Source organism: Pinus tabuliformis, chromosome 4_1 (genome assembly GCF_031772625.1).
Source record: "Pinus tabuliformis cultivar Carrire ecotype Pingquan chromosome 4_1, CPIR1, whole genome shotgun sequence".
NCBI classification, from domain to species: domain Eukaryota; kingdom Viridiplantae; phylum Streptophyta; class Pinopsida; order Pinales; family Pinaceae; genus Pinus; species Pinus tabuliformis.
The window spans coordinates 220356219-220384124 of NC_142303.1; the positions used below are offsets into that span (position 1 = coordinate 220356219).

At 40.6% G+C, this 27906-nt stretch overlaps 1 pseudogene across 1 annotated transcript in view; it reads right to left on the minus strand.

Moving 5' to 3' along the window:
- Positions 1 to 6575: 6575 nt before the first annotated feature.
- The window catches only part of LOC149175030 (uncharacterized), a 55725-nt pseudogene continuing 34394 nt past the window's right edge, over positions 6576 to 27906 (minus strand). Inside the window, exons 5-7 of the transcript XR_016257960.1 lie at positions 8535 to 8850; positions 8045 to 8391; positions 6576 to 7886 (exon numbers count right to left, since the gene is read on the minus strand). The product of XR_016257960.1 is annotated as an uncharacterized LOC149175030 (transcript). The remainder of the gene's footprint in view (positions 7887 to 8044; positions 8392 to 8534; positions 8851 to 27906) is intronic.

Sequence of the window (27906 nt, forward strand, 5' to 3'; positions counted from 1 at the left end):
GGAGGAGGTCGAGTTGATTTGCTTGAGGGAGAGGGATTTCCCAATTATTTTTCCAATTGAGATAAATTTGTGGGAAGCTTTGCCAGTGAATAGGCAAAAAAAATGTATTCTCTATTTTCGCTAAAGATTATTAATAATAAAACCCTCATCTATTGCACTGGTTTTCCCCACATTAGGGTTTGTCCAAGGACGATTGTCCAAAAATATTGGTGTCCAATTTTGTGTGTGCATTATTTTCTTAGTTCCAGCATTTAATTTTTGTGAAGAATTGCAGCAACGAATTTATCACTATTAGTCACTGTAGATTCGTGGAAATTTCACATGGTATCAGAGCATATTTAGCGCAGAGCAGCACATGGGGTTTTCTAACCCAATTTATTAATTTCTCCGGTATATTTGAGTTTGCACATTTTCCAGAGATGGTCGCAGCAGGATTGAGAGATCAGGACAAGTTGGATGGAGCCTCCAACTTTGGTATCTGGAAGGCCAGGATGTTGCTTCTATTGGAAAAGCATGGTATGAAGGAGTTTCATACAAAAATTATTGTTATACTGACATATCCCATCCAGTTTCATGAGTACAAGAGGGACAACGTCGAAGCCAAGAGGATGATTCTTGATAGAGTCAGGGATCACATCGTTCCACATATTGCAAAAAAGGGAACAACAAAGGAGATGTGGGATGCCATCATCAAACTATACCAGGATCCTTTAGAGAATAGGAAAATGATCCTCAAGGAAAGGTTGAGAACCATCAAGATGAATAAGAACGAAGATGTAACCTCCTATCTCACCCGGATTCAGTCTCTCAAAAATGAACTCACTATAGTAGGAGAGAAGCTAGCTGATGATGAGCTAGTGTGTATAACACTCAATGGGTCTACCAAGGAATGAGGTATGTTCATCCAAGTGGTCTATGGGCATGACAAGCTTCCAAATTGGGATCTCCTATGGAGTAATTTCACTAAAGAGGAGTCGAGGATCAGTTTGGTCGAAGGCACTACCAGCAGTGGTTGCAAGGCAACAAAGGTGAAGGAGGAGCAAGAAAATGTCACTCTTGCAAGAAAAGGTAAAGCAAAGAAGGGTCCCAGCAAGGGACAAGACTCGAAAGGAGAAAAGAAGAAGAAGGACTTGCCAAAGGTCAAGTGTTTTGGTTGTGGTGAATTTGGTCACTTTGTCAACTAATGTCCTAATCAAAAGAAGGACAAGAAGAGGAAGTATATAGTTGCTTCAACATAGATCGAGGATTTGTTGTCCTCGGGAGGAGTAGGAGTATGACACTGCAGTATATCAAGTAAGATAGAGTCCTAGGAGTGAGCAGCAAAAGATCTAGATCATAGCTAAGGAGGGCTTGATCGGTAGATCAGATCTAATTGGTGTGTATGTGATTCCTCAATTGGATCATTACCTTTTCTACAAGAGCCCAAGTATCAAAGTAGCAGTAAGATCGAGACTCACTATTGTAGTGATGGCAACATCATAGGGGCATCAACAATATGATATCAGAGTAGCGCAAAGATAACATGGTGGAAAGTGATTGTCAAAGGATTTTCTTCGCAGAGATTCCCATTTTCTCCATGGAAATGGGAGGATGTAGTCTCTCCAACTAGTGCGAGTTGAGGTAGAGGGAGTTGTTGGGGAAACAAGGTGCTTTGTTAGTCAAATCAATTTGCAGAGGAGAAGTAATTCCCATTTTGTGGCTTGATTTTCCATTGGAGGTCGTGGTTATTTCTAGTAATGCGAGTTTTCCATAGAAGATGCAGTAAATCGCTGTTATGCAGCTACAGAGGTTGATTTAGGGTCTCAGAAGGAGGTTGAATTGATTTGGATGGGTCGAGTTGCTTCCAAGAGGTAAGATAAATAAGCATAAGTGAAGAAATGAAATTTATCAGAGGTTTGCTAATTTATGGAAACCAATGGAATATTTTCCAATCACAGATGTTGGATACCAATAGTGCGGATCAATTCAACTACAACATGTTCTCATAGATCAATAGGTTGCAGATATTCTCACAAAGGCCTTAGGTAAGGAAAAGTTTGTCTACTGCAGGGATAAGATAAGAGTACTCGAGAACATCTTTCTCTCTAAGAGGGAGTGTTATTTTTTGGTAGAAATGGACATGTGTTCTAGTCTCTATGGCCCCTAAGAGGCTAAGGAACACAAGATCTCCAAAACCCATAAAAGGTTTCACAAGAAACGCCTTAGAAACACCTCAATTATATTAATTGACCAATAATCAAATATTTGCCTTAAGTCTAACTTAGGGAAACTAGTTAATTATTAATTAAAGAAATTTTATTTTTCTCTAGAAACTTCCGAAAAAATAATTTGATGGAGTCAAGATGATCTTAGCCATCGATTGTAATTAGATCATGGTCATTGGTTGCTCAACAAAATATTATAAGAGCAAGTCATTGGGGTTTGTAGAAGCAACCAGAACACTTAAGCAATTCGACTTACCCAATTGCAGTGATTCAGCAAGGGCGTAGTTGAAGTAGAGGGAGACACTAGCAGCGAGGTTTTCAATAGTGAGAATTTCCAGAGAAATTCTCAAGAGGCTTCCAACATTCCAGTGACAAGAAGGAAGGTCAAAATTTCTAGCAAATGAGGTCGATTCAGCTAGTGCAAGTAGTTAGTTTTCTCAATGTGTGTAGCAAGAGTAGTATTTCCACTTTCAATTGTTAGAAGAATTTCCAAAGGAGGTGCGAGTAGCTTCAGGAAGCAGAAGGAGGCAAATCGACTTGTAAGGAAGTGATCCCAAAGGCTATGCACATTTTATAAAGCCACCAATGTGCATTTCTAGGCAAGAGTGCGAGTTGGATAAAAGGAAGCCGAGTTGTTTGTTGGAGGTAAAAGGGATTTCCTAGTTATTTTTCCAGCTGAGATAAATTTATCGGAAGCTTTGCCGGTGAATAGGCAAGTAGTTCTATTCTATATTTTGCTAAAGATTATTAATAATAAAACCCTCATCTGCTACATTGGTTTTCCCCGCATTGGAGTTTTTCCAAAGATGATTGTCCAAAAATATGTGTTCAATTTTTTGTGTGTGCATTATTTTTTTAGTTCCAATATTTAATATTTGTGAATAATTACAGCAGTGAATTTATCCAGTTACTGTAGATTCATGGAAATTTCACAACTCATGGAGGGTTTATTTGATAATAGTAAAGACCTTATTGTCACTGTTTGGTTTGGTTTGAGACATGGCTTTGTATCTAGTGGTTTTAGGTTCAAACCATAATTTTTGTGAGAATTCTACCCCTCTTGATATTTGCAAGTGGCAAAAATAATGCCTTGTGCTTGGTATCTCAAAAGACAACTTCAAGGATGGTTGAGAAAGACACCATTTATAGATATCTCTTTGTTGTGTTTCAAAACCGAACATAAAGACCTTGTGTGTTGAGGGATTGCAATTTGAGGGCTTTTGTGAGGCATGACCACAACTAATGCAACCATAAATTGCAAGGTTTGTTGAGTGTCGACTTATATCCTCTTTTAATACAATAACATGTCATGTAAAGTTCCTAGAATATGGTAGCCATAAGAGGTGAGTGCTCCCCAACAAGCATTGGCATTTTCAAAGGGGACAATCAAATCTAGCTTCAATGGCAACAACCACATTTAAAAGTAAGTTTTAGTTTGTGTTCTACAATGTTATGTTCATCGTTTTGGTATTTTCAAATGGGCTCACATTGCTCCTTTATGTGAAATCCCAAGATCTTATAAATGGAAAAACATGTCGTGTGTTTTTGTGGCTCTCCCCGATTTTGTGACGTGTGTGTGTGTGTGTGTGGGTGTGTGTGTGTTTTAATTTGGGCCTCTCTTATAAACCCTTAATCTACATCTTACTACAGCAATGTACATATTATCTACCTTCTGTAATATTTTTTGTTCTTTAATGGTGTATCGCATAGAAATCATGAAGCACTTCTTTATTAAAAGAAATAAAATAAATAGTCAATAGCCAACAAAGGTCTCCCATGCAAAGAATAGTCCATAAAGTTATTTTGTGGTGTAAAATACTTATTCAATGATGTTGCCATGATAGTGTGGAGCCAATAGAATCACCAACCTCACCCTTTTCTTTTTTGTGCCTTGGTCTAAATGTCCTAGAGCAACAACTATAACTTGAAGCGTTCCATTTTCGATCACTCAAAGTACAAGATGTAAATGTTTTTACTAACATCTTTACTCTCCTAAACATTCCAATTACCTACAAATATTCCTAGACATAAAATTGATCATAAAGACACAAAATTGAGATCAACAACCATCTTGGAATTTTCAGCAAGTCAAAAAACATCAAAAATATTGTTTCCAATGTTTTCAATGTTTGCTTTCCTATCTCTTTTTAGTACTTCTTCAAGAAATCCTTAACCTTTATTAGTTTAATCAATAATTTTTCTTCCCTACCGAAGGAGCTTGGTAGCTGCTTATTGAAGAGTAAAAAATTAAGTAAGTCCATGGTTGTTAAAACCATACTAAACATAATTCAACTTGGGATTTCTCTAAGTACAAGCACACAAAATTGATTATTGTATTAGAGTGCAGATGCATATTGTAGTGTTTAACTTTCAACATGTGGTGGCAAATAACAATGTTGCAAATACACCAATGTTCCTTTTCCAATGTTGTGATCTAATCATGTAAGCAAAAAATTTGGTCACGCTACATTGGCATGTTGAGGTCATTGTAGAGACATTAAAATAACACAATGCATTGATCCAAATGGATGACTCAACAATGAATGCATATAAGGCTAGCGATCATGACAAATCATCTTCCTTCATATATCTTCATCTTTCCTAAATTTCAATAAATTATGTAAAATAATGACTATGAATAACTAAGAAACTAGATGTTTCATATTTCCTTAGCTAGATTTTGAAAACTTTGGCATAACATTATAAACATGTAAATATTGCTTGTATCGTGCTTCATATTCATATCTTGTTGCACATTCTTATTTTGTTGATGTGGATTCAAAATACATTTGTTGCCATATATAATCACAATGATATTTATGTTATGAATGCTTTAATTATGTCTTAGTTAGCTAATCAAATATCCCATGCCATAAATTAGAGACAGTGTATACAAAGTTGAATTCATTGTAATATATGTTGTGTTTGTGATAATTCTACTAGCACACCCAATTGGATCACTTACCCATTTAGGAAACCATAAAGGCACCTTTATTTGGACTTCATAGCCTTCTATATCAACTACATGATTGGGGAGCATAAATTAGTTAGCTCAAGGTCAACTTCTTGTTTGCCCTTATCGTTTCATTAACACTATAAAAGCACTTTGAAAGCAATTTTGTAGAGTTATTATGATATTTTGTTTGTGACCTCCAAGTCCCATTTGAGCAAATCCTTGTGATTGTTTCTCTGCAACAATTTTGGCCATGTATGCACAATTACTTAATCTCTCATGCTTTACCAACAACAAAAAAATTTAGACAAATTCACATAAATGAAATTTTAATGAAGATATGTTCACCTATTTAAATTTCAACAACAAAAAAATTTAGACAAATTCACATAAATGAAATTTTAATGAAGATATGTTCCCCTATTTAAATTTCAACATACTCTTTAAGGTGTTGCAAGTGATAAATCTAGGCATATTACATAGAAGACCAAATATTATTCAAAGCTGATGACATATAAGAGTGCTTATCAGCCAAAATCACAATTAGGAATTATATCCCATGTGAGTAGAACAATTATATTTTTCTCTCAATGATTAAAAATAAAAATTACCAAGGTGAAGTTGTATGTCCATAGATAAATATTGTAACTTTCTTCCATAGCTCGAGATAAGAACCCCTTTGTAAAGTTTAATGCTCAAGAGTTGTTAACATTGTGTCTTTCAAACCTTTTTAACTCCTGACTATAATAACAACCCTTAGGTGCGCACCTTAGAAAATACCAAACTAGAAAAAAATTATAAGATTATGAGAAGCTCAACTATACTCCTACTAGTATGTATATTCTATTAATAGCATTATTATTTCTTATATTCACTCTGCATCTATATCTTATATTATTAACTGTATTTTCAGTACCTTTATTATTATCAATACTTCTATTGAGTTGAATTTCAGAGTATCCACAGTGATAATCATACAATTAATAGTATCATGATAATACAATTAATAGTATCATTACTTAATAGTTAAGAAAATGTGTTCGCTTATGACAGGTTATGGGCAATCCAGAGAGACAGTATGTTTACCTCTATGAATTTTAGTAATCAACTCTTGGGCAGAAAAAAAAAAACCTTGTCCTACAAAAAAAAATTCTCATACACCAATTAAATTATTATAATATTCAAACCAAAAAAGAGTCTAACTCATTTATACTCTCCGTCTCGAGCGAATACCACGTCTGTAAGTCTTCCCCTATCAATTTTAGACATTTCAACTTTCAACCAATAGAAAATGGTACTTAAAAAAGTCCAACCAATATTTCACATACGTTTTTTCATCCAAGGCTTCACTGCTTAAGATTATGCAACTGTTATTTGTTTGTAAGCTCAGGAAAAGTTGAAGCATCCCAACTCATACATAGCAAGGAAAGTATAAATAATGTTGCAAATACTTTTTCTCTCTTGTTCAGAAAAGTATAAATAATGTTGCAAATACTTTCCCTATTGTCCTGAAGTACCAATGCTTAAGGTTTTGGATCAACAACGCTTACTTTCATGCAAATTTTTTTCTCCTTGGCGAAGTTAGGGATGGACTGCAGCTTGGCTGTAACACAGAGGTCACTATACTACCAGATGATTTGAATTTCTTGATTTCATTGATGAGATTGCCTGGACTCTACTATGTTAATTCAAACCTTAATCAAGATAGAAACTGTTGACAAAATCTAAAATTAGAATAAAAACAGAGCGGCTATGTGAAGCAGTTCAAACTACTTCGTTCAATGTTTCTAGATCACATCAATGTTTCTCATATCTCTGAACTCACAAATGTTAAATATAACTAACGCTTCCCGTATGTGACAGACTGAATTTCCACTATGGAAGAAGAAACATAAATTATCCCAGTGTGATTGACATTTAATCGCCTTTTACCTCAATTAACCTTCCACGGACCCACATTTTCTTGACACCCTTATTTGAAGCTAAAATGCCACTGCTACCAGTGTGGGCAGATCTTGTTTCAGATATTCCAGCAATGTTCTCTGTTTGGCCATTAGAAGCTGCAGGTATTGCATCTACAGACACTGTAATGTATTTCAAGAGCTTTGGCAGAAGTCTCCCTGCAAACTCTTCAGTATTGTCCGTCACCACACTAGCATGATTGATTCAGTGAAGGGCATAAAAATTTTGGGTCTGGATGGGATATGGTGCTGTTTCCAGCTGTTTTGTCAATTATTGCCTCAAAGATTTTAGTAGTGTCTTCCGGTGTGTTATCAGGAGTTGCAAACAGAGAATTAACATAACCGGGGACTTCTGTTCTGCCTATTGCTGTGGAATGACTGTATATATGGGCATGGTGAGATATGCCATCAGTCAACATACCATTTAAGCTGTATTCATACATATCATGGTCATCTTGTTTCCCATCGTTCCTAGAAGACAAGTAATGGGTGTCATTAACATCAAACGGTCCACGTTTTGCCAGAGGAATTACCAGAGAGTTGTCCATGTAATAATTTGATTGCAAATGTTTTGCATCACCATTTGACCCTAGGTTCCTTCGCAAAACGTTCCCAGTAGCATTACTGGCAGATTCAGCACTTCGCAATGTTCGTATTGCTTCTGACAGCAGCTTCTTAGTTTCAAAGAGCGATGCCTGGGCAGTAGCATTTATAAATGCAACAGCTTCTAATGACTCTGCAGCCTTTTGAGCTTCCACTATTAGTAACCTGTTCACAAATGCATTCATCGCAAAATGTTGAATCAGTGCAGATTGTTTTATGCACAGCAGTCTACAAATATTCTTTCATCGGAAAGGACACAAACATGCACCAAACAGAAGAGGAAAGCAACTTATATCCAGGCCTGAATTTGTACTTGTCTTTACCTTGCCCGCTCAGCTGCTTTGCTTTTCATCATTTCAATGGCTGATAGATTTGCTTGGAGTTGTTTTATCCTGTCCAATTTTTTATCTGCCATTGAATCTGAAAAAATACTTGGGAATATCAGTCTACTAGCATTCAGTGCCGTTGAAAATTTATAATTTTTCTCTGCAGCTTTAAGTGCAGATGATTTACCACCCTCCCGTAGAGTTTGTTTTCTAACAACTCTTCTGACAGATGATGATGTTCTGTATTCATTTACATTCTGTTTCCTCACAACTCTTCTGACAGAGGAGCATGGTCTGTTTCGATATATATTTTTCATTGCAGAGCACGCCCTCTGGCGGTAATCCTGGAAGTACATAAAGAAATATTAGAATTCACTGACATGATGCAAGAATTTGGGAATTGTTGCTGTAGAATACAGAATGGGGGGAACCCTTTCATCAAACAGAGATGTGAACATCCATCTTAAGAATTCAATGATGCCCTTACAGGATCTTCCCACTTGGTTCTGATTGCCTCTGATATCTTCTTCTTGTGCTCAACTGATTTTGGGGCCCTCCTGTCCTTACATTTTCGCATTGCCTTCTGCATTTGGAGAGCCTGCAACCATTCTTGACGCATCTTTTCTTTTAAGATCACATAAGTATTCCATTGTAGCTTTTCCTCACGGTACGAACCTATTCTAGCAGCTTCAGCAATATTATCTTCCCACTCAAGTAAACATGTTTTTTGAAATTTCATATTCTTACGCCATTCTTCACGGGCCTTTCTCACTGCCATACCAATCTTCAACTTCAGGTGCTCACTGCAAGAAAAAGAAATTTCGATGATAAATTAAGAAAATGTTAAACAGGATATAACAAGCAATATAGAGAAGCATGAAGGAAAGCAGAAAGGTATCATCCGTAATTAACTTAAGGAAAACAAATCGAAAGTATCAAGCGTAAAGTTAAACATGATGCTAGATAATCGATGATATATTAATGAGGTATAGTTTAGAGTTGACAACTCAACCTTCCCCTGCCCTTTGATGGCAACAAATTCAGGGGGTGAAGGCGGGCTGGGAAACAGTTGTACAAACAGCCCCACCCCGGCAACTCCAAACCCAAGCTCTTACATATAAATGTTGCCCTCCTGCCCTTTGATGGCAACAAATTCAGGGGGTGAAGGCGGGCTGGGAAACAGTTGTACAAACAGCCCCATCCCGGCAACTCCAAACCCAAGCTCTTACAAATAAATGTTGACCTCCAATTGTTGAGGTTAGTGCATAAGGCATGATCTGCTGATCTATTGGTCTCTGGGCCTCATAAAAGACCTTGACCAGCAGGACTTGCAACAACTGAAAATTGAAAGGGGATTATTAGTTGTCCCTGCTAGGGAGAGGCTACTTCCTGACTCGATTGTCTTCTCCTCAACGAAGGAAAGAGATGTTATTTTTGAATGTCAACCATGGCTTATGAGCAAAACTGACCTGTTCATGAAGTTTTGGACCCTGGGTTTTGATCCAAAGGCAAAAGTTAATATCATTCCAATCACGACTATTGTAGTAATACAATTAAAGATGTTGAAGAACATTAATTTTTTTAATTGAAAAATGTGTCTTATATTTATAGCCCAAAGGGGTTGGATTCAATGGTGGAAAGCGAGGAGTTTTTCACCATTGGGCAAAGTTCAATTCCCATGAGGGCTTCCCTAGAACCATGGAGGCACTTTGAGGTAGTGGTCAAATTTGTGGTTGCACCAAAAGAGACCATATTAAATGGTTTCCTGACCCGTGCATACATAAGTGGATCAAAGCCCACCCCCATGTCCTCCTTTAAAAATCATCAATTGGGCTTATCTCAGGTGGTTGGGCGGAATGGTTGTTATTTACTCCACCCAAGTTCAAATCCCTGCCAGTGACATGAGTTATAATGCCTTGAGAAATATTGTAGTAATGGCTTTGTGTCTATAAATACTGTTTTATTGGTTTCGAGCCTTGTGAATTCTTAAATGAGTATACCTATGGGCTGGCCTGGTAACAACAACCTCACTCTAGCCCTCAGGTTGAGCGGAAGGCTGATTTCTTTCCTTGAAAAAAAAATACAGAAAAATGTTCTCAGAAAGTGAAAAAAATATATATCACAGACATCTTAATCCCTTCCCTAAAGCTGCTAAGACTCGGATAAAATCAGAATAATCTCTGGTATCCAAAGATTGGGGATCTTAAATCAAGAGAGTACTCTTAGCGAGGATCTCATGGCATACTTCATCTCATCCCTCCGCATAGAACAGAAGGCAGGCAAAGTGTTGTCCTCGTGATCAAAAACAGACTTAACCAAATTTTCTTTACGCTGAATTAAGGCCGAAATCTGCAAGCACTGCCATATCCTAGAGAATGCAATAAAAACTAGAGAGCAGCAATCTCCAAACAATGCAGAACACTAATGAATCCTGCCCTGAAGCAACACTCAATACTGATCCTCTATATAACTCCAGCAATATTTGGAAAACTGACACTCAAAGAAAATATGCTTCACGGTCTCCAAGCAATGGCAGACAGGATAGAGGCCATTAGAAAGTCCACTCTTGGCCAACCTGGCTTTGGACAGAATCCCGTGATAGATTACTATCCAAGGAAAACCCTCAGCTTATTAGAAGACAAACAGACCAAACATTGTGAAGCTTATGCACCCATCTATCCTCTCAGATTATTGGACAGTCACTGCACATTAAGGAACACCAATAACAGATGTCATTGATGAAGCATTGAGTACAGATTCGAGAGTCATATTGGAGAAGCAGTCGACCAAAGCTCCACCCCCAATCCCTCCAAAACAGCCCAGGCATCCCAGTTCTCATTTTAAATAACTTAGACTCCACAATAGGCCTCTTAAATGCACAAGTGAAAGACTATCAAGGACAATGAGACCATCCTCCTGTTCAAGAGAATTCCAATCCTTCAAGGAATGTGAGGCAAAATCACACAAATTTGCTTCGAAGAAAAATCAAAACAAACTTCTTGCTCAACCTGAGAACTAGATAACAAGATAAGATAAGATAATTATATTTATGTCCAACTAATGACCACAAAGTAGGTCAAAGGGACTGTTGAGTACAATGATGTCTATACAAAGCGGGAGAACCAAACGGTCTTCTATAAAAGATACAATGCATGAAGTAAATCAACATCGATCCAAGAGCTAATAGGTCTGAGGATCAGACCCATCTCTCCTAACATTCGAGGTTGAATGAATAACACTGAAGAAACTCAACAAAATCTGTTGGCCCAATGAAGAGCCGATGGCAAGTGCAGACTATCCACTAAATCGTTTCCTGGGGGTTCGCGTGCTGCTGAATGTTGGAGGACCTAATCCGTCTCCTAGGAACGGATCTGAGACAGATCTGCTGCTGAGATCTCATGTGGCAGGGTGAGGTCCCACGAATCCTCACTGATCTGGAGTTTGGATACGTACTAGTATCAATCGATCTCTTGGTGCTCCTGTCTAAAGGTAGTACCTTGAAAAATGTCATGATCCTCTGTGTGGGATCTGGTCCAATGAGAGGTTGAAGAATATGTAGGGCCAAACATCTCCAATCGGAATACCTGAAAAAGTCAGTGAGGGTCCGAGAATCTCTGAACAAGCAATGAAATCTTCCTCTGATCTCGTAGTAGACAGGGCATCCAAAAATGAAGTGCACCTCGATCTCCACTTCTTGTAAATGACATACCTGGCAAAGTCTGTCTAGACTCTAGTCTATCCACCTGGTGGTCCGTCTCTACCCGAAGTCTATGAGAACCTACTCTGAATTGGCCTAGAGGAATGCGAAGAGCATGCATCCAGTGGTGAAACGTATACTGGGGTCGAACAATGAGCCTGTCTCTCAACTCCAAGAAGTGCTCAGCGTAGAAGGCCATCTTTGGGCGCAACCCTCTCGAGGATTGACCCAGGTGACCTGGACGAACTGCCTATAGATGTCCTCCCTGATGATCTTGTTTAGCTCCTGTCTAGTAGGTAAAAGGTGACCAAGAGCATCTAAGGAATATCATAAAGCAGTGATCCGGATTTAAACAGAAACGCAACAAATTACATAAATAACCATAAATACAGAGATACAGCAGAAATAATACTACATTTCATTAATGTAAAACACTGAAATATGCTTACAAACAAAAATGGAAATAAACTAGCTCGTGCGATGGTAGCTTATCTCTGAGGAGAGATGTGGCAGCCACATGCCTCTAAACTGTCTTACAATGAGGCTCAAAAGCCTATTTATTGTTGAGAAACAATGGAAAACCCTAACCCTAGGAGATGAAGCGCCAAACTATGGGCCCCGTTTGGGCAAATTGGTACATCAACTTCCCGGGGTCGTAACTTTGGCATACGATCTTTGTTTGACGTGGACAATACCTCGTTAGAAAGATCTATCCGAGGACTACAACTTTGGGAAGAGCAACATCAGTCCAAGGACCCATGTTGCTCCCAGTTTTCCCAAAAAACGTCGTTTAGGGCCTCAAAACGGCTTCGGAAGTTCAGGACCCGAGAAACTACCAAAAATAGTAAATTGTGATACAAATAAGGAAATTGAAAAATTGAAAGAAACAATGGTGGGGGTCCAAGTGGAATTGGCGGGTGGCCACCAATATCCACCTAGATCATTCCTCCCCCTTAGGAAGCAATGGTCCCCATTGCGTTGAGTTCCTCCATGTTATGAGGAAACTTCTGCTGAACTTGGTCCTTGGTGAGCCACTTGCCCTGGTGAAGGAGTTGGCTTGCTTTGACAACTCGATATAGTTGGATCTTCTGCTGGCGAGTGTGCTTGATCTGCGTGTCCATGATCCGATCAGTTGCAGCTTGTTCCATGCAATCTGGATTTAACTCTGTTGGTGTGAGTTGTTTTGCAATGTCGAATGTGTCTAGTAATGGTGGAAAGTATCGCTGAAGGCGGTCCACATTGAACACTGGATGCAGGCCAAAGAATGGGGGAATGCTGAACTCAAATGCATTGTCTCCCACAACCTTGGTAATGGTGTAAGGACCATATCGGAGTGGTTTGAGTTTCCGATAGGCTTCGGTAAGGCGTTCCTTTTGCAAATGCAACCAGACTTTGTCGCCCACCTGAAACTTGTGTGGCACCCGATGTTGATCATGTCACTGCTTGTACTTGGCATTTGATTTCTCCAGAATGTCATGGACCTGTTGGCGGATATGTTGGATGTGCTCAATGAAGCTATTTGCCTTATCTATTTCAAAATGGACATGAGCTGTATTTGCCTAAGTAGTTGTAAATGGCATGGCCACATCAATGGGACATAGTCGCTGGAATCCCAAGCCCACCTGAAAAGGGTTGTGGCCAATGGAGCTATGGAGAGCCCGGTTATAGTTGTGCTGAACATAGGGGAGGCTCTCATCCCATGTGCGTGGATGCTTTGAGTTGTACATGCGCATAATGTGTACGATCATCCTATTGACAACCTCTGTCTGGCCATCAGTTTGGGGATGGAAGGCTATGGACTTAGTGAGTTTGGTGTCCAGCATCGACCAGAGGCTAGACCAAAATGTACTGAGGAACCTGCTGTCCCGATCTGAGATGATAGACTATGGGATCCCAAAGTGTACCCACACTCGTTCAAAGAAGAGTTTAGCAGTGGCTTCTGCTATGATATTCTTCTTGCAGACTGCCATAATGGCGATCTTTGAGAACTTGTCGACGACCACAAAAACACAGTCGTTTCCATGCTTCGTAGAAGGAAGGCCCGACATGTAATCCATGGAGATGGATTCCCATGGTCGACTAGGGGTAGGCAGCGGAGTATAGAGGCCTTGCTTCTTGATGGTCGGTTTGGCAATGGTGCAAGCAGTGTAGGATTTGATGTACTTTCCGACATCCTGTCGAAGATTTGGCCAATAGAAATACTTCTGCAGTACTGCCACCGTTTTCTCGACCCCGAAATGCCCAGCAACCCAACTGTAGTGTGCTTCCCAAATCATCTTGGCACGCTCGCTTGAAGGAACACAAAGGTGACCCAGGGGGCATAACAGGGCATCCTGGAGGTGAAAATCTAGAACATGCTGACCCTCCAAGAGTGTCTGATATGTGTGGCTGAATTCTGGGTCACTTTTGTAGAGAAGTGGCCAATCAGAAGTCTCGTGCCCACAAGAGTTGAGCACGGTGGTTAACGCCATGATCGGTAGTCAACTGAGGCAATCGGCAACATTATTGGTGTTGCCCTTCTTATACTTGATATTCAAATGGAACTGTTGCAGGTATGTGGACCACTTCTGATGGCGATCATTCTGCAACTTCCCTTGCGTCTGTATGAATTGCAGGGGCTGGTGGTCTGTGTGGATGACCGTTTCTTTCCCCAAAATGCAATGCTTCCATTGTCGGCAGGCTTGCACAATGGAATACATCTCTTTGTCATAAGTGGGATACTTTCGGATTGTGTCTGAAAGTGTCTCACTGTGATATGCCACTGGATGCGCATGTTGAGTAAGGACTACCCCAACAGCATAGTCAGAGGCATCTGTCTCGATCTCAAATGGTTGTTGCAAGTCTGGTAATGCGAGCACTAGTGCCGAGCAGAGGCGATGTTTCAACCCTGTGAATGCCTTCTGTTGAGATTCAGACCAAAAGAAATTTGCTTTCGCTACTCCCTTGGTGATTTGACTCAAGGGCCAAGTGATATGAGAAAATCCCAACACAAACCTGTGGTAGAAGTTAGCAAGACCCAGAAAGTTGCAGAGCTCTGTCAGAGTGATTGGAGATGGCCAATCCTGAATGACTTGGATCTTGGTTGGATCCACATGCACCCCTGTTCATCAATAATGTATCCCAGATACCGAACTTGGGTCATGCCAAAAGTGCATTTCTCCAAATTGGCACATAACTTGTGTTCTCGCAGTGTTTGGAGAACCTGTCGGATGTGGTGGAGGTGCTCTTCCCAACTCTAGCTGAAGATCGGGATGTCATCCAAGTATACCACTACAAATGAGTTGGTGAATGGCCACAAGATGTCATCCATTAGCCTCATGAAGGCTGCAGGAGCATTCGTCAACCCGAAAGGCATAAACAACCATTCGAAAAGGCCCTCCTTGGCTTTGAAGGAAGCCTTCCATACATCGGACGGTTCGATTGGTACCTGGTGATATCCTGACTTCAAATCGATCTCACTGAAATATTTTGCCCCCTTCAGTTGGTCCAGAAGGTCATCAATCCATGGGATCAGGTACCTATTCCGGACAATGATCTTGTTCAGCGCCCGATAGTCAATACAGAGTTTCCAAGTCCCATCCTTCTTCTGTACCAACATGATCGGGCTCCCATAGGACGATGAATTCGGTCGGATGTGACCTTTCTGCAGCAGCTCCTAAATCTGCCTCTTGATTTCATTGTTCTCTAGAACGGAGCGCTGATAGATTGGTCCATTGAGCAGCGATGCACCTGGGGTCAGATCGATGGAGTGCTTGACCTGACAGTGTAGAGGAACCCCTGCGGGGGAGGTGAAGATGTCCTCATACTCCTCCACGACCTTGTCCATCTATAGTTGTCGTGCGGAAGGACCTTGTCTGAAGGTCGTGGCCACTGTCTTCTTCTTTTCTTGAGGGCGTATCATCAGGAAAACAAATTTCCCAGTTTTGGAAATGAGCTTACCACATTGTTTTGCAGTAACCAAAGGGATGGCAATAGGCGGTCCTACCTCCTGTATCTTGTACAACTTATTTCCCAAAGTAACAAATACAACACGAGGCCTTGACTCATATACAGCTTGTCGCTTCCACAAGTATGGTTGGCCTAATAATACATCAAAAACATCAAGGGGAGCAACGTCACACAGTACCTCATCCGTGAAGGGCTTGATGTTGTATGGAAGGTGACACTGCTGGCTCACGCGAAGATCACGTTCTTGGTGAAGCCACCCGATGGTGTACGGTTGTGGATGTACTGTGGTCAGTAAGCCCAGCCGCTTCACGACCTCTACCGAAAGGAGGTTCTTTTGGCTCCCGCTGTCAACAATGAACTGACTGTAGCGAGGGGTCCTTTACCCACATCTGGGACTGGAAGAGGCGCTCCTCCTCCTCTAGATCGTTGGGTTCCTCCTTCTGGATCTTCGTGATGGCAACGGTGGCATTGGGCTCCGCATCAATAATCTGCTTCCCTTTGTCATTCCCCTTATCGAGTTTTGACTCAGAGTCTAAACATGCATCTGATTCTGAATACTTTAGCTCGACCACCAATGACTGCTTGGTCTGACACTCACTTGTGTTGTGAGTGGAGCTCTTATGGAACTCACACCACTTTCCCATGTCCTTCTTCGACTTCGCGGTGTTGTTCTTTGCTTCTGGCTTTGGCAGGTTGTCTTGGGCCACCCCGCCTTGGATTTGTCCTTTGTTCAGCGGTTTGGGGGCGCCTTTCCCTTGCTTCGGATTTGCAAATCCAAAGTTTCGCTTTTTCTGTTTAAACTTCCGCTCAACCTTGACAGTGTATCGGTACACTGTGCCGAGCGAGGAGATGTCCAGGAACTCCATCTCGTCTTGGATGTACCTGTGTAGGCAACCGCAGTATTTGAGTACCAAATGCAGCTCAGAATCCTTGATACCCAACTTTGTGCGAAGGGTATGAAAAATATTGGTAAACTCCAGCACGTCTTGGTCCCTTCCCTGCCGCAGCGTGGTCCACTTTATGTATTTATCCTCATAGCTTTTGACAGGGTATTACTGCTCCTTGATGGCATTCCGGAATGAATTCCAAGTGGGTGCGGCTGAAAAAAGTGAGGTCGTACTTTCATCCTTCTGCTCGCAGTAGGTTTCCCACCAGTGCTTGACGAGGGGGGCGGCTTTGAGAAGAGCAAAAGTAATCTTTTCCCGGCCGAAAAAATCATGAACAGAAAAATACCCTTCTAACAGATTTAACCATTTATCTACAACGTCTGCATCTATTTGACCCTCAAATATGGGAATGTCAAAGTTAACTTGTACCTTAAAGGGTGTGGCGCTTCCAAAGTAGCTACTGGAAGTAGATGTGTCGCCCCTGGGTAGCCGCTGAAGGATCTAGGCAAAGTTGTCAATCATCGCATTCCTTTGTCGCTCGAGGGCCTCTTCAAGCAAGATTTGATAGGATCTCCTGCCCCCTCATCTTTCTTTTCATCCGCCATGGGAGGCCGTCGGGATTTGCGAGGCTGGTCTTGCAAAGGTTCGACCAGTTCAAGCCCTAACTCCTTATATCCCAACCTCGTTGGGGACATGCAAAGAAAAACAGAGAAAGAGCAGAGCGCTCTGATACCACTGATCCGGATTTAAACAAGAACGCGACAAATTAAAGAGAGTAGCCGCAAATGCTTGGTTCTTTGAACGCTTGATGGCACCCATTTGGACTAACTTAGCTTGCTCTTGAGTCAATGCTGCAATGAAGTCATTCAATGGAGGAATTTTCCATTTTTCCCGAATCAATTTAGATGCTTGAAAAAATGATACAAATACGGAATATTCAGGGCCTAATTTCGAGAGAATCGAAAGGATGAGTTGATCTTCCTCTTTCTTGACTCCACATGCATCAAGTTCAACGAGGAGGGATTTAAACTTGAAGTATTCTTGCAGGTTGCTAAAATGAGTTGGACTGAGGGATATGAGTTCATTCTCCAATTGATGCACTGCAATTTCATCCTACTTGCCGAATAGTCCTTCCAACGTGGTCCAAACTGCATCAGGAGTAGTGGCTCCACTGACATGAAAGAGGAGTTCTCTGGAAATTGATAGGCATATCCGCCCAATTGCTTCATCTAATTTATTGAAATACTCGATCTTCTCCGCTGCAGAAGTCGGTTCAGTCTCCGTTCTCATTGTTACCCTGTAAAGCCCTTTGCTTCGGAGGAGCAGAGTAATCTTTGTCTTCCATTTGAAGTAATGGAAGGATTTAGAACGAGTTTTGTGGGCTGAGAGAGATGATCCATTATTGCTTGTTGCACCTCCTAATGATCTATACCTGCAAATAAAACCGTGTACAATCCACTAGATTCGAACTAGCTCTGGTACCATGTAGAATTCCTACAGAAACTCCGATAGATCTAGAATTCTAATTAAGTTAAACATAAGTAATTTGCTAATATTCAAGAGAGGAGAGAAAGAATTTGCTCTATAAAATCAATGTATTAAATTAATGAACAATAGTAATACATGAGCAACCAAACCTCTAATCCCAAAGGGAGGTGGTTATATAGAAATTGCCGAATCTAGAAAACTAGGAAAAAAACTAGTAAAAAACTAGAAAAGGCTAAGAAAAGCTAAAGGGAGGCCTAAAATAGCAACAATGACTCAAGACAACCTATGCCAACTATCAGCCATGAGGAAAGCATGAGGAGGGGCGCATTTCCCAAGGAAGGCAACTTTAAAACATGCTAAAATGGTCTGGGCGACCAAATCCTTTGATTTTAGGGGGAATCTTCATGTGGGGCACCAATCCTCAAATAACTCAAGTGGATGAGGTGTGGTTAGGTGTGAACATGCACTTAGATGTCTAAATGGTTTAGGAAAGTGGTTGGACCAATATTTCCATAATATTAAGCCTTTAAAGGCAAAAAACAAGGGAAAGTTGGTCCACCGAGCTAGTTTACCAAAAACCAAGTGTGAACGTGATTTTTCGTGCATGTGGCTAAGTCAAGGATACTTAGGCTAAAAAAATAAATGTAGATGTTAGGATTATATTCCAACACATGGACCCATGTTGCTTCCAATTTTCCCAAAAAACGTCGTTTAGGGCCTCAAAATGGCTCCAGAAGTTCAGGACCCGAAAAACTACCAAAAATAGTAAATTGTGCTACAAATAAGGAAACTAAAAAACCAAAAGAAACAATGGTGGGGGTCCAAGTGGAATTGGCAAGTGGCCACCAATATCCACTTGGATCAAGCAGGGAGACAATTCAACTGAATTCCCGCTGACTCTAAGAGATTTGAAACTCTTGTAAACCAACATCTAGCTCGGCCTGAGGGAGTAGAATGGGCAATGGTCTCAGAAGAGCAATATGCCAAGTCAGGATATTGGTCCCTACTCTTTATCAAGTCTGCAAAGCTCTGGACACGATGCAAGAATGAAACCAATCTGAAGATCGTCTCAAGCCGAAAGGGCTGAGCTCCAAACTCTGCAAGGATGATGTGATGCGATATTGTTAGTTTGCACCAAATGATGCGACAGAGAAGAAGAATCTAGACTCCTCAATTGAAGCCCAATCTTACTCAAGTAAAGACGGTCCCCAAATCTTTGAGCCATATAGATTAGTGGGACGGATCAAGGTGTCTATGAGGCTCATCTTAGACGAGATGTCCTGGAAGTGATGTCGAAAACACTGTCTCTCGATAAAGGCTAAGGATCCATATCCTTTGTTGATTTGAGGCTGAAGCGCTGGTTGCAAATTGAAGCGAGGACTTGAGAATTGCACCCCCAAGTAAGTATATGTGTTGTTGATCTCAATCTCCTCCCCTCTGAATAGAAAGTGAAGGTCTGAGGTTTTCTTCACCCCATTGAAGATCATAACCTTAGTTTTACCCAGGTTGACCGTCAACTGTTGATGATCATAAAACATAGCTAAGGCATCCAATTGCCTCTGTAATCCTTCTGGGGATGAGAAGAGGACCACGTCATCAGCAAAGAGTAGAATAGATATTAGAACCTGGTGAAGAAAGCAGCCATCAGTGTCATGGATATGCTCGTGTAGAAATACTTCCAACTCATCAATATAGATCCCAAACAGGTTAGGGGGCAATGGACAACCCTGTTTAACCCCAATATTGCTTCGGATGAAATCAAACATCTCATGGGCCGCGTGAAGACAACCAAGAAAAAACTCATATAGGCACATAATAGCGTTCAATAGGGTTGCAGAGATGCCAATATCTCTGAGTCTCTGAAGCAAGGCCTCCCTCAGAAGAGAGTCAAAAGCTTTCCAAAAATCTATGAAACAACAGTAGACTTTCGAAGAGCGGTGTCGTGCCTCCTCAATCACAGCGCGAAGGGTGAAGATGTGGTCAATGGTCTGATGAGTCGGTCAAAAACTTGTCTGTCCCTTAACTCTGAGTTGTCTCTGCTCAAGGTCACTTGAGAGCTTCCTATGTAGAACAGTAGCAAACAACTTCGAGAACATGTGGCCCACGATGATCATTTTGTAGTTATTGGGATTTGAGTTGGAACCTGATTTGTGGATCGGGTGGATGATGTGGTGTGACCATGTCGGCAAAAATCCTGCACGGACTACATGGTTGAAGAAATCAGCCAAGTAGCTAACCAAAGCACGAAGATCGTGCTTAAAGAACTCTGCTTGGTAGCCTTCCTCTTCGGTTGCTTTGTTGTTGTTCATCACCCAAATGGCCTCTCTAATATCTCTGTCTGAGAATAGGTAACAGGAAGAGGGTGGGGAGGTAACATGAATTTGGGCTTGCCCAGGAATATCATAAAGGTTGGAAGTGTGAGAGAACATGGATGTAGGGTCGAGGTCAGGTGGAAGAGGGGAGCGTCGAGGAAGGATGGTACGCCATAATTGTTTAGGGGAGTGGACAAGGCAATTCCATGACTCATGTCCCCTAGACCCTCCAACTCCAAATTGGTCAAAATAACCACATTAGGCAAAACTTGCTTTGATGAGTTAAGTTGTGCATTATTATGATCTAGATTCTTTTAATGAAGCAAATCAGAAACACTAAAGAAAAGATGCAATGCAAGTTGAGTGTGATGCTTTGACAAAAAATAACACTTGGAAGTTAGTTGAATCGCCGCCAACTAAGAAATCAATAGGCTGTAAATGGGTTTATCACACAAAATTCAAATTAAATGGTTCCATTGATAAATATAAAGCCAAGCTAGTTGCAAAAGGATATGCACAAAATGAAGGTATTGATTATGAAGAAATGTTTGCTTCTACTAGAAAATTAATTACAATCAGAATGTTGTTAGCTCTTGCAACACAATTTGGATGGCAGGTACACCATATGGATGTTAAAAGTGCATTCTTGAATGGGAATTGACAAGAAGTAGGTTTATATGGAGTAGCTTGAAGGCTTCGCAGTTGAAGGAAATAAAAGGTAGTATGTAAGTCAGCGAAGGCCTTATATGGAGTAAAACAAGCACCTCAAACATCGTACGAAAATATTAATAAGTATCTTACACCAAGAAATTTCAAAAGAAGTGATTATGATCCTAACTTATACATCAAAGAAAAAGGTGAAAAAATTATAATTATGGTTGTATATGTTGCTGACTTGATAATTACAAGAAAAGATGATGACTTGATCTAGAAAGAGAAAGATAGTCTTTGTAAATCATTTGATATGACTGACTTGGTACTATTACTTTATTGTTTGGGCACTGAAGTTTGGCAACAACCATACAAGATTTCATTTCACACACAAAGTATGCTTCAGAATTGCTGGAAAAGTTTAGATTGGAAGATTGTAATCCCAACAAAACACAATGAAGTTAAACTTAAAACTTTTGAAATATGATGAATCTGAGATGGTGAACGAATTGTTTTATCATCAACTTGTTGGAGGATTGATTTACCTTGCCACAACCAGACACTTTTGCACTTGCAATGTTATCAAGGTTTTTAAATTGTCTCAATGAAGCACGTTGGAATGCAGCAAAGGGAGTACTTAAAGGTGCCTCACAATTTGGCATTACATTGTAGAAAAATAATAACTTCATGTTGAAAGGTTCTTTCAGATTCATACTGGGCAAGTGATACAAATGAAAGGAAATCTACAAGAGGTTATGCTTTTTTCCTTGGTAGCAGAGCGACTTCATGGGAAAGTAAAAACAAACCTTCGGTAGTGCTTTTGGAAACAGAAGCATAACACAAAGCAGCTATTGGAGCAACTTGTGAAGCAGCGTGGTTACAAAGAATTTTACATGATTTGAAGCTTCCCCAAATGCAGCATACAACTTTACACGATGGCGATGAATGTGCCATCAAGATGACTAAGAGTCTGATCTATTATTTAAAGACAAAATATGTTGAAATTCAACAACACTATATCGGAGAACAAGTGCAAAACAAAGAAAGGGAGCTGATTTATTGCAAAGTCCAATGATCAAGTGGCAAACATTTTAACCAAAGCACACAATAAAGAGAAGTTTGAAAATTTTCAAGAGATGTTATGAGTTGTGTGGAAAATGAAATCGCCTTTTAGAGGGGGTGTTAGATATCGTAATGATGATTTCATGTATTAATTAATAATATACTAAAGTTCTAAGTAATAAATAACAATTATGTTATTTGTGATTATATAAATTAGGTGATTGGTTCCTAACAAGAATAACGGAACCTCCTCTATATATATATGGCACCATCCTATGTAATTTGAGATACATTTTTGAAATATATATCTCTCTCGTTCATTCATATTTTCTCACCTATCTCTCATATTCTCCATGGTTTTAACAGAACCCTAATGCCTTAGTGCCTAGCTCCTAGGGCTTCCTCATGAACCCTCATGTCTATAAGACAAAGTACGAAGAAGAGTTAAAATGATGAATCAATACATGAGCTCCCTATTCCCTTATATATACAAGCAGGAGAGGGAAGTTCATGTAAAATAAGGAGGTGCTCATACAAGTAGCCAACATGGAAACCCCACATGGAGCGTTGTACAAAATTCAAATACAAGGATGTAGTCAAACTAGGGTTTATCCAACCCACAAAGTGAAGTAACCTCCAAGTCATGATCTTGAGCTCAACACCCCTTCTCCAAGATGGTGGGTAGTCCAATAAGATAAGATAGATAAGATAATTATATTAATGTACAACAAATGGCCACAAAAGTAGGTCAATGGGACTACAGAGTACAATGATGTCGATACAAGCATGAGTACCAAAAGGTCTCCTATAGGATAGGCTGGCTTTCGACTTGAGTACCAGACTATCAATCACATTCTTATACTCGACCATCATTGAGGAATCACGTCATTTCTCTTTGAAAGTTTATTGTTGTTTTGTAGACTTTCAGAAAGTTTTTGATTCCATCCTTGGGAAGAATTTTGTAATATCCCTAATGGAAATTTTAACAGTAGATACCATAAATGAACTTGAACAACAAAATAATTGTAAATAGACACACAACCACCAAATTGATCCAATAAAATCACTGAGCCATTTTATTAATCCACTGAAAAGAGTGCATCAACATGAAGGAATAGTGGAATCTGAGCTTGCAAGCAAGCAGAGCAAAACCCAGAAAAAGGTCTCTAACCCACTGATGAATGACTCTAGAAATGACATAGATGGCCCGGTGATAAGACTACTGCAAAACTACTATCTCCAAAACTCCAATGAAGCACGGTGAGATTTCTGAGTGAAATCTCCTTAAGAGTGTTGGGTTTCTGTCCAACACCCACTAGCACACCCGAGGGTTTTCGTCCTGGGGCTACCAATGAAGTAGAGAACCAAGTTCTCAACCTCTCATACAAGAATAAATATCAAATCAAGATGTTCCTCAATGGCCTCCTCCTCTTTTTATAAATCTGATGGACCCCTCTAGAACCTCCTATTTTATTATTATTTTAATCATGGGGCAATTTTCCCTCTTTTTATTTCAATTAAAATATTCTTTTTAATGTGGGAAAATGGTAAATTGGCCACCATACTCTCTCCAACCACTGAAATCCACTTCTCAGCATCCCATCCTGTAGATCTTCTCATTTTGGTTCCAATGAGCTATTACACTGAGGTGTTCCATCAATTAATCCTCCCAAAATGCCACCTTGAGCATAATTAATTAAGTTAGGCCCCATAATAATGCAATTTTTTGAAAGTTGTCGAAATGCAATGGAACAAAAGGCAAACTGTGTGGGGGATGGAATATGCCAAGCGAATGCCATTGGATCCCATAAAAACTCCTCAAAACTCCCTCGGAACCCCTAATGACATAAACCTACTCCCATGATTTGGCCATCCCGTGCCCTGGAAATCCACCCTGGCTGTACTATGGAGGAAAATAGAAATGGGGATATGACAAATCCTCCCGTCCCAAGATTGCTTGCCCTCAAGCAATCCGATAGAGGCATCTGCAAACCGATATCAGGATCCCATATGAACAATTGGTCCAGGTCATGCCTTTAAGCAGTCCAAACATGCCTAGATCCCTCAATACCTAGATCCCATGCCCATCTTTGCCTCAACCCGCTACCAGTAGACCCACCTAGATCCTAATGCCACCATGGCCAATCATCGCCCAAGTCCCATGGATTGAACTGTGCTTTGTTTCTGGCTATAGCTGCTACTCCATCAAGCAGATACCAAGTCATCAGCTCTCTCCAATCCAAACTCTGGCATAGGTCAAGGTCAACCCCACTTCGCTGATGTTGGGCTAGTGCTACTGAAATATTGTCGGTCTACATCCCACTACCCATTGAAACATGTAGTAACCCTCTCATCTAAGGGCTCCTGTTGTATTGTGCCTCATACTAAGGATGGTACTCCATCAAAAGGATACCAACTCATGATCTCTCGCCAATCCATCCTATGGGAAGGATCGGATGCATAGGCACCTGTATATGTGATAAGTCCCCTATGTTGCACTATGCCCCACTCACGCAACCTTGCCTGGTCAGTCAACAATATCCATCGAGAAAACCTTTCCTCTCTCCCTATAATGGGTACAAGTGGCCAAATTGTGCTGCAAGCCCTATCTATGTACTCCTGGAGAGAGGGGTGCTCCCTAAAAGTATTGCAACTCTGCCAGCTGCCTATGCCCTCCCGCACCTCATCAGTGGGTCGGCCCAAAGACAGATGCACCATCTCCAACACCTCCTGAGGACAAGTGTCTGCAAACACTGCCACCCTGCTAGTCGTCTGTACATCTGTCTACTCCTCATCAATGGTTGACTCCAAGGGTGGTTGCTCATCCTCCTCCATCATGTAGGTTTTAACCCTGTACAGAAATTATCTGCAAACGAATTCTTAAAAAAAGAAAAATATATAATGGCGAGAAATACAAAACAAATACACAGAGATTTTCCCCTGGATCCCAAAACCGGGACTACCAAATTGATTTTTTCATTACCTTTCAATATTACAATACATATATATATACATGTCAAAGCATTCATAAACCCCAATCCATTAACCCTGGATTAGAACATAACCATAGTTCCCTTGACCAGATCTACAAGATACCATGGGTAGAAAACCATCATGCCTAAAACCATGTGTGAAACCCATGCACAAAACCATAGGTAGGTCCACCCACCTAATATAGGGTCCAAAAAAATAAAATCCCGAGGCGCTGCCCTAGACCCCATGCAAGGGGCGGCCCGATAGGGGGGTTGTCGTCCCCCCGGCCCTCTAACCCCCCTACTTGGCGCTAGTCATGGAAAGAATATAACACACACCAAAGACATCACAAGCTCAATATGAGCCTCCAACTGGCTCTCCCCAAAAGGCTCATCATGCATACTGTGCACATCATCATCCTCGGCTGACTCATGCTCCACCATACGCCACTCATGCTGAATCATCACAAGTGACCCATCATCATGAATGTCTCCCATAGGGTCCAATGACTGCTCATGATACACACCGGAATATAAATCAACCCTACTGTCAACAACTCCACATGACTCATGCTCCTCAAAGACATATCCTCATATGAACCCATGGACTCATCCAAAGAAGAATCCTCACCCTGAAAGTCAAAAGGAATCTCCTCCTGCTCTACCTATGTCATCTCCTCAATGTCACTCAAGCATGAGTGGTCAGGTCCCCACAGCCCCTTGTAGATTAAGCAAAGTCCCTTCTTCCTCAGTTCATTCTTGCTACATGATCCACCAAACCTGAGCAGCTCCTCCCTAGTCAATTGTCTTCTAAACAACTCAATGTTCTGCTCAACCAACCTTTTGGCTAATTCATAAGCAGCAGGTGAGACCAATTGTTCTCTCCTCCAAATGGTCAACAATCTAGTCCGCAACTCACTGCAAATGACATCACAACCTCCCATACATGAAGACAAAATAGACTGCATATGTGTTATGACCGCATCAGGATGATTTTTCCTAATGCTAAAGAAGCATTAGAACATCTGATGAATCAAGCCATCACACTCCAGATCAAACATGATTTCATATGTTCTGACCATGGCCATGATTTCTAAAATCTCAAGATTCTTCCCAAAGGTAGAGCCTACACTATTGTCCAAGTCCTAGAAAGTCTCTACTATCAGTTTGAAAACTCTCCTCATAACATCATCATTGTAAGGAGCTATAGGGGCGGTTAGTCTCATGATGTTACTGAGACAAGATGCAACTAGAAGTCTAACCCCTTCACAAGGTTCCTCCAAGAACTTGTGTTGTATGAGAGCAAGCATAGTTGGTTTTAGCACCCAAATTAGTTTTTCCCTTCTAACTGGTTCACTTCAGAAAGGAGTGCATCCAATTCATCCAGTTTGAAAAGGACTTTCCATGTGACCTTCATGTGTTTCAAATATGTTCCAAGTGCAAGGATTTTGTGTCCAATCTCCGGCTTCTTCTGCAAATCACTTGGTTGTTCCTTTTGAAGGATGGCATAGACCCCTCTTGAAAAAGGTTTGTTGTTCTGTTTGGTTTTTTGGTCTACTGTATGGTTCAATTTCTTCAATCCTGTCAAGAGTTCTGTGAATTGCTCCATGGTTTGGCCAAACAACATTTGTGATAATGAGGTCACGGTTTTTCTGAGTTTGTTGACTATAAAATTCCCTTCACTTCAAATTTCACAAATTTCAACAATTTCTAGGTTTGTGATAAAAGTCTCACTGCTATTTTTTTTGTCAAAGAGTTCCTTTGCACACTGTTGTAGATGTTTTCTCACAAGTTCAACACACAGTGAGTAGTATGCGCCCAAAATATGGTCTTCAAAGTATTTGACTGATATATTTAAGTACTCAGAAATTTATCATAATTAAAGCAAACTAGAACCGTTCCCTTACATTCACTATACAAATGGACTGGAATTTAAATAGATCAGAAGAACCTGATTATTTCGCTCCAGCAAGACAACCTTCGTTTTGTCAGCTCTCCTCAAGGAAACCAGCCATATATATATATGTGTATGTGTGTGTGTGTGTGTGTATCAGTTTCTAATCAGTGATATCCAGCAGTGCTTTCCCATCATCAATATGACCCAGTCATGAAGGAAATGTACCAACAACTCCTGTGTATAACCAGCAAGGAGGGTTGCACTAATTTCCCACAGACCAACCTTTAAACTTGACTTTTACCAGTAAGGATGCTCAACTTTCATGCCCAGAACTTCGATTGGCTCAATATACAACATTTCATATCAGCACTAGTACCTCCTCAACATTTGGTTTTTGTGGTTCTGCGTACATAGGTGGAAACAATCGTTGCTCCTTCACCTTTTCACATGTAGGCAATCATGAAAGCGCGCCCCTACGATTTTTCTTGACTGTTACTTTTGCATCAAGATTTCCACACGACTCTCCAATTTCTTCGAAAACTAGTGCTTTGTTGCAATCCATATACATCAAACCTATGATTGTTATCTCTTTCAATAAACGTTGTTAGCACAACCGTCACTCTATCTTTTGATCCCACTCTGTACAGCGTGCACCGAATTCACCTCATACCATCGCACTTTTGTATATTGAACGGTTAGTTGTTGTCGTACACTGCACAGGTATGCATTATTGCTGCCAACGGACTTGATTTCCTGACTTGTTTGTTTTACAACAACCACGCTCCCATACTCTGGCTCTATCTGTACATAGATGCATCAATCGCATAGGCTCGGGCAACATAACAGTGCCCGAACTATAATTTGACACACGCTATAGGTATAATGACCCTCTGCAATCGCGTCCTCAAACGAATGCTCCTGTCTTACTGCGCATTCACATATATA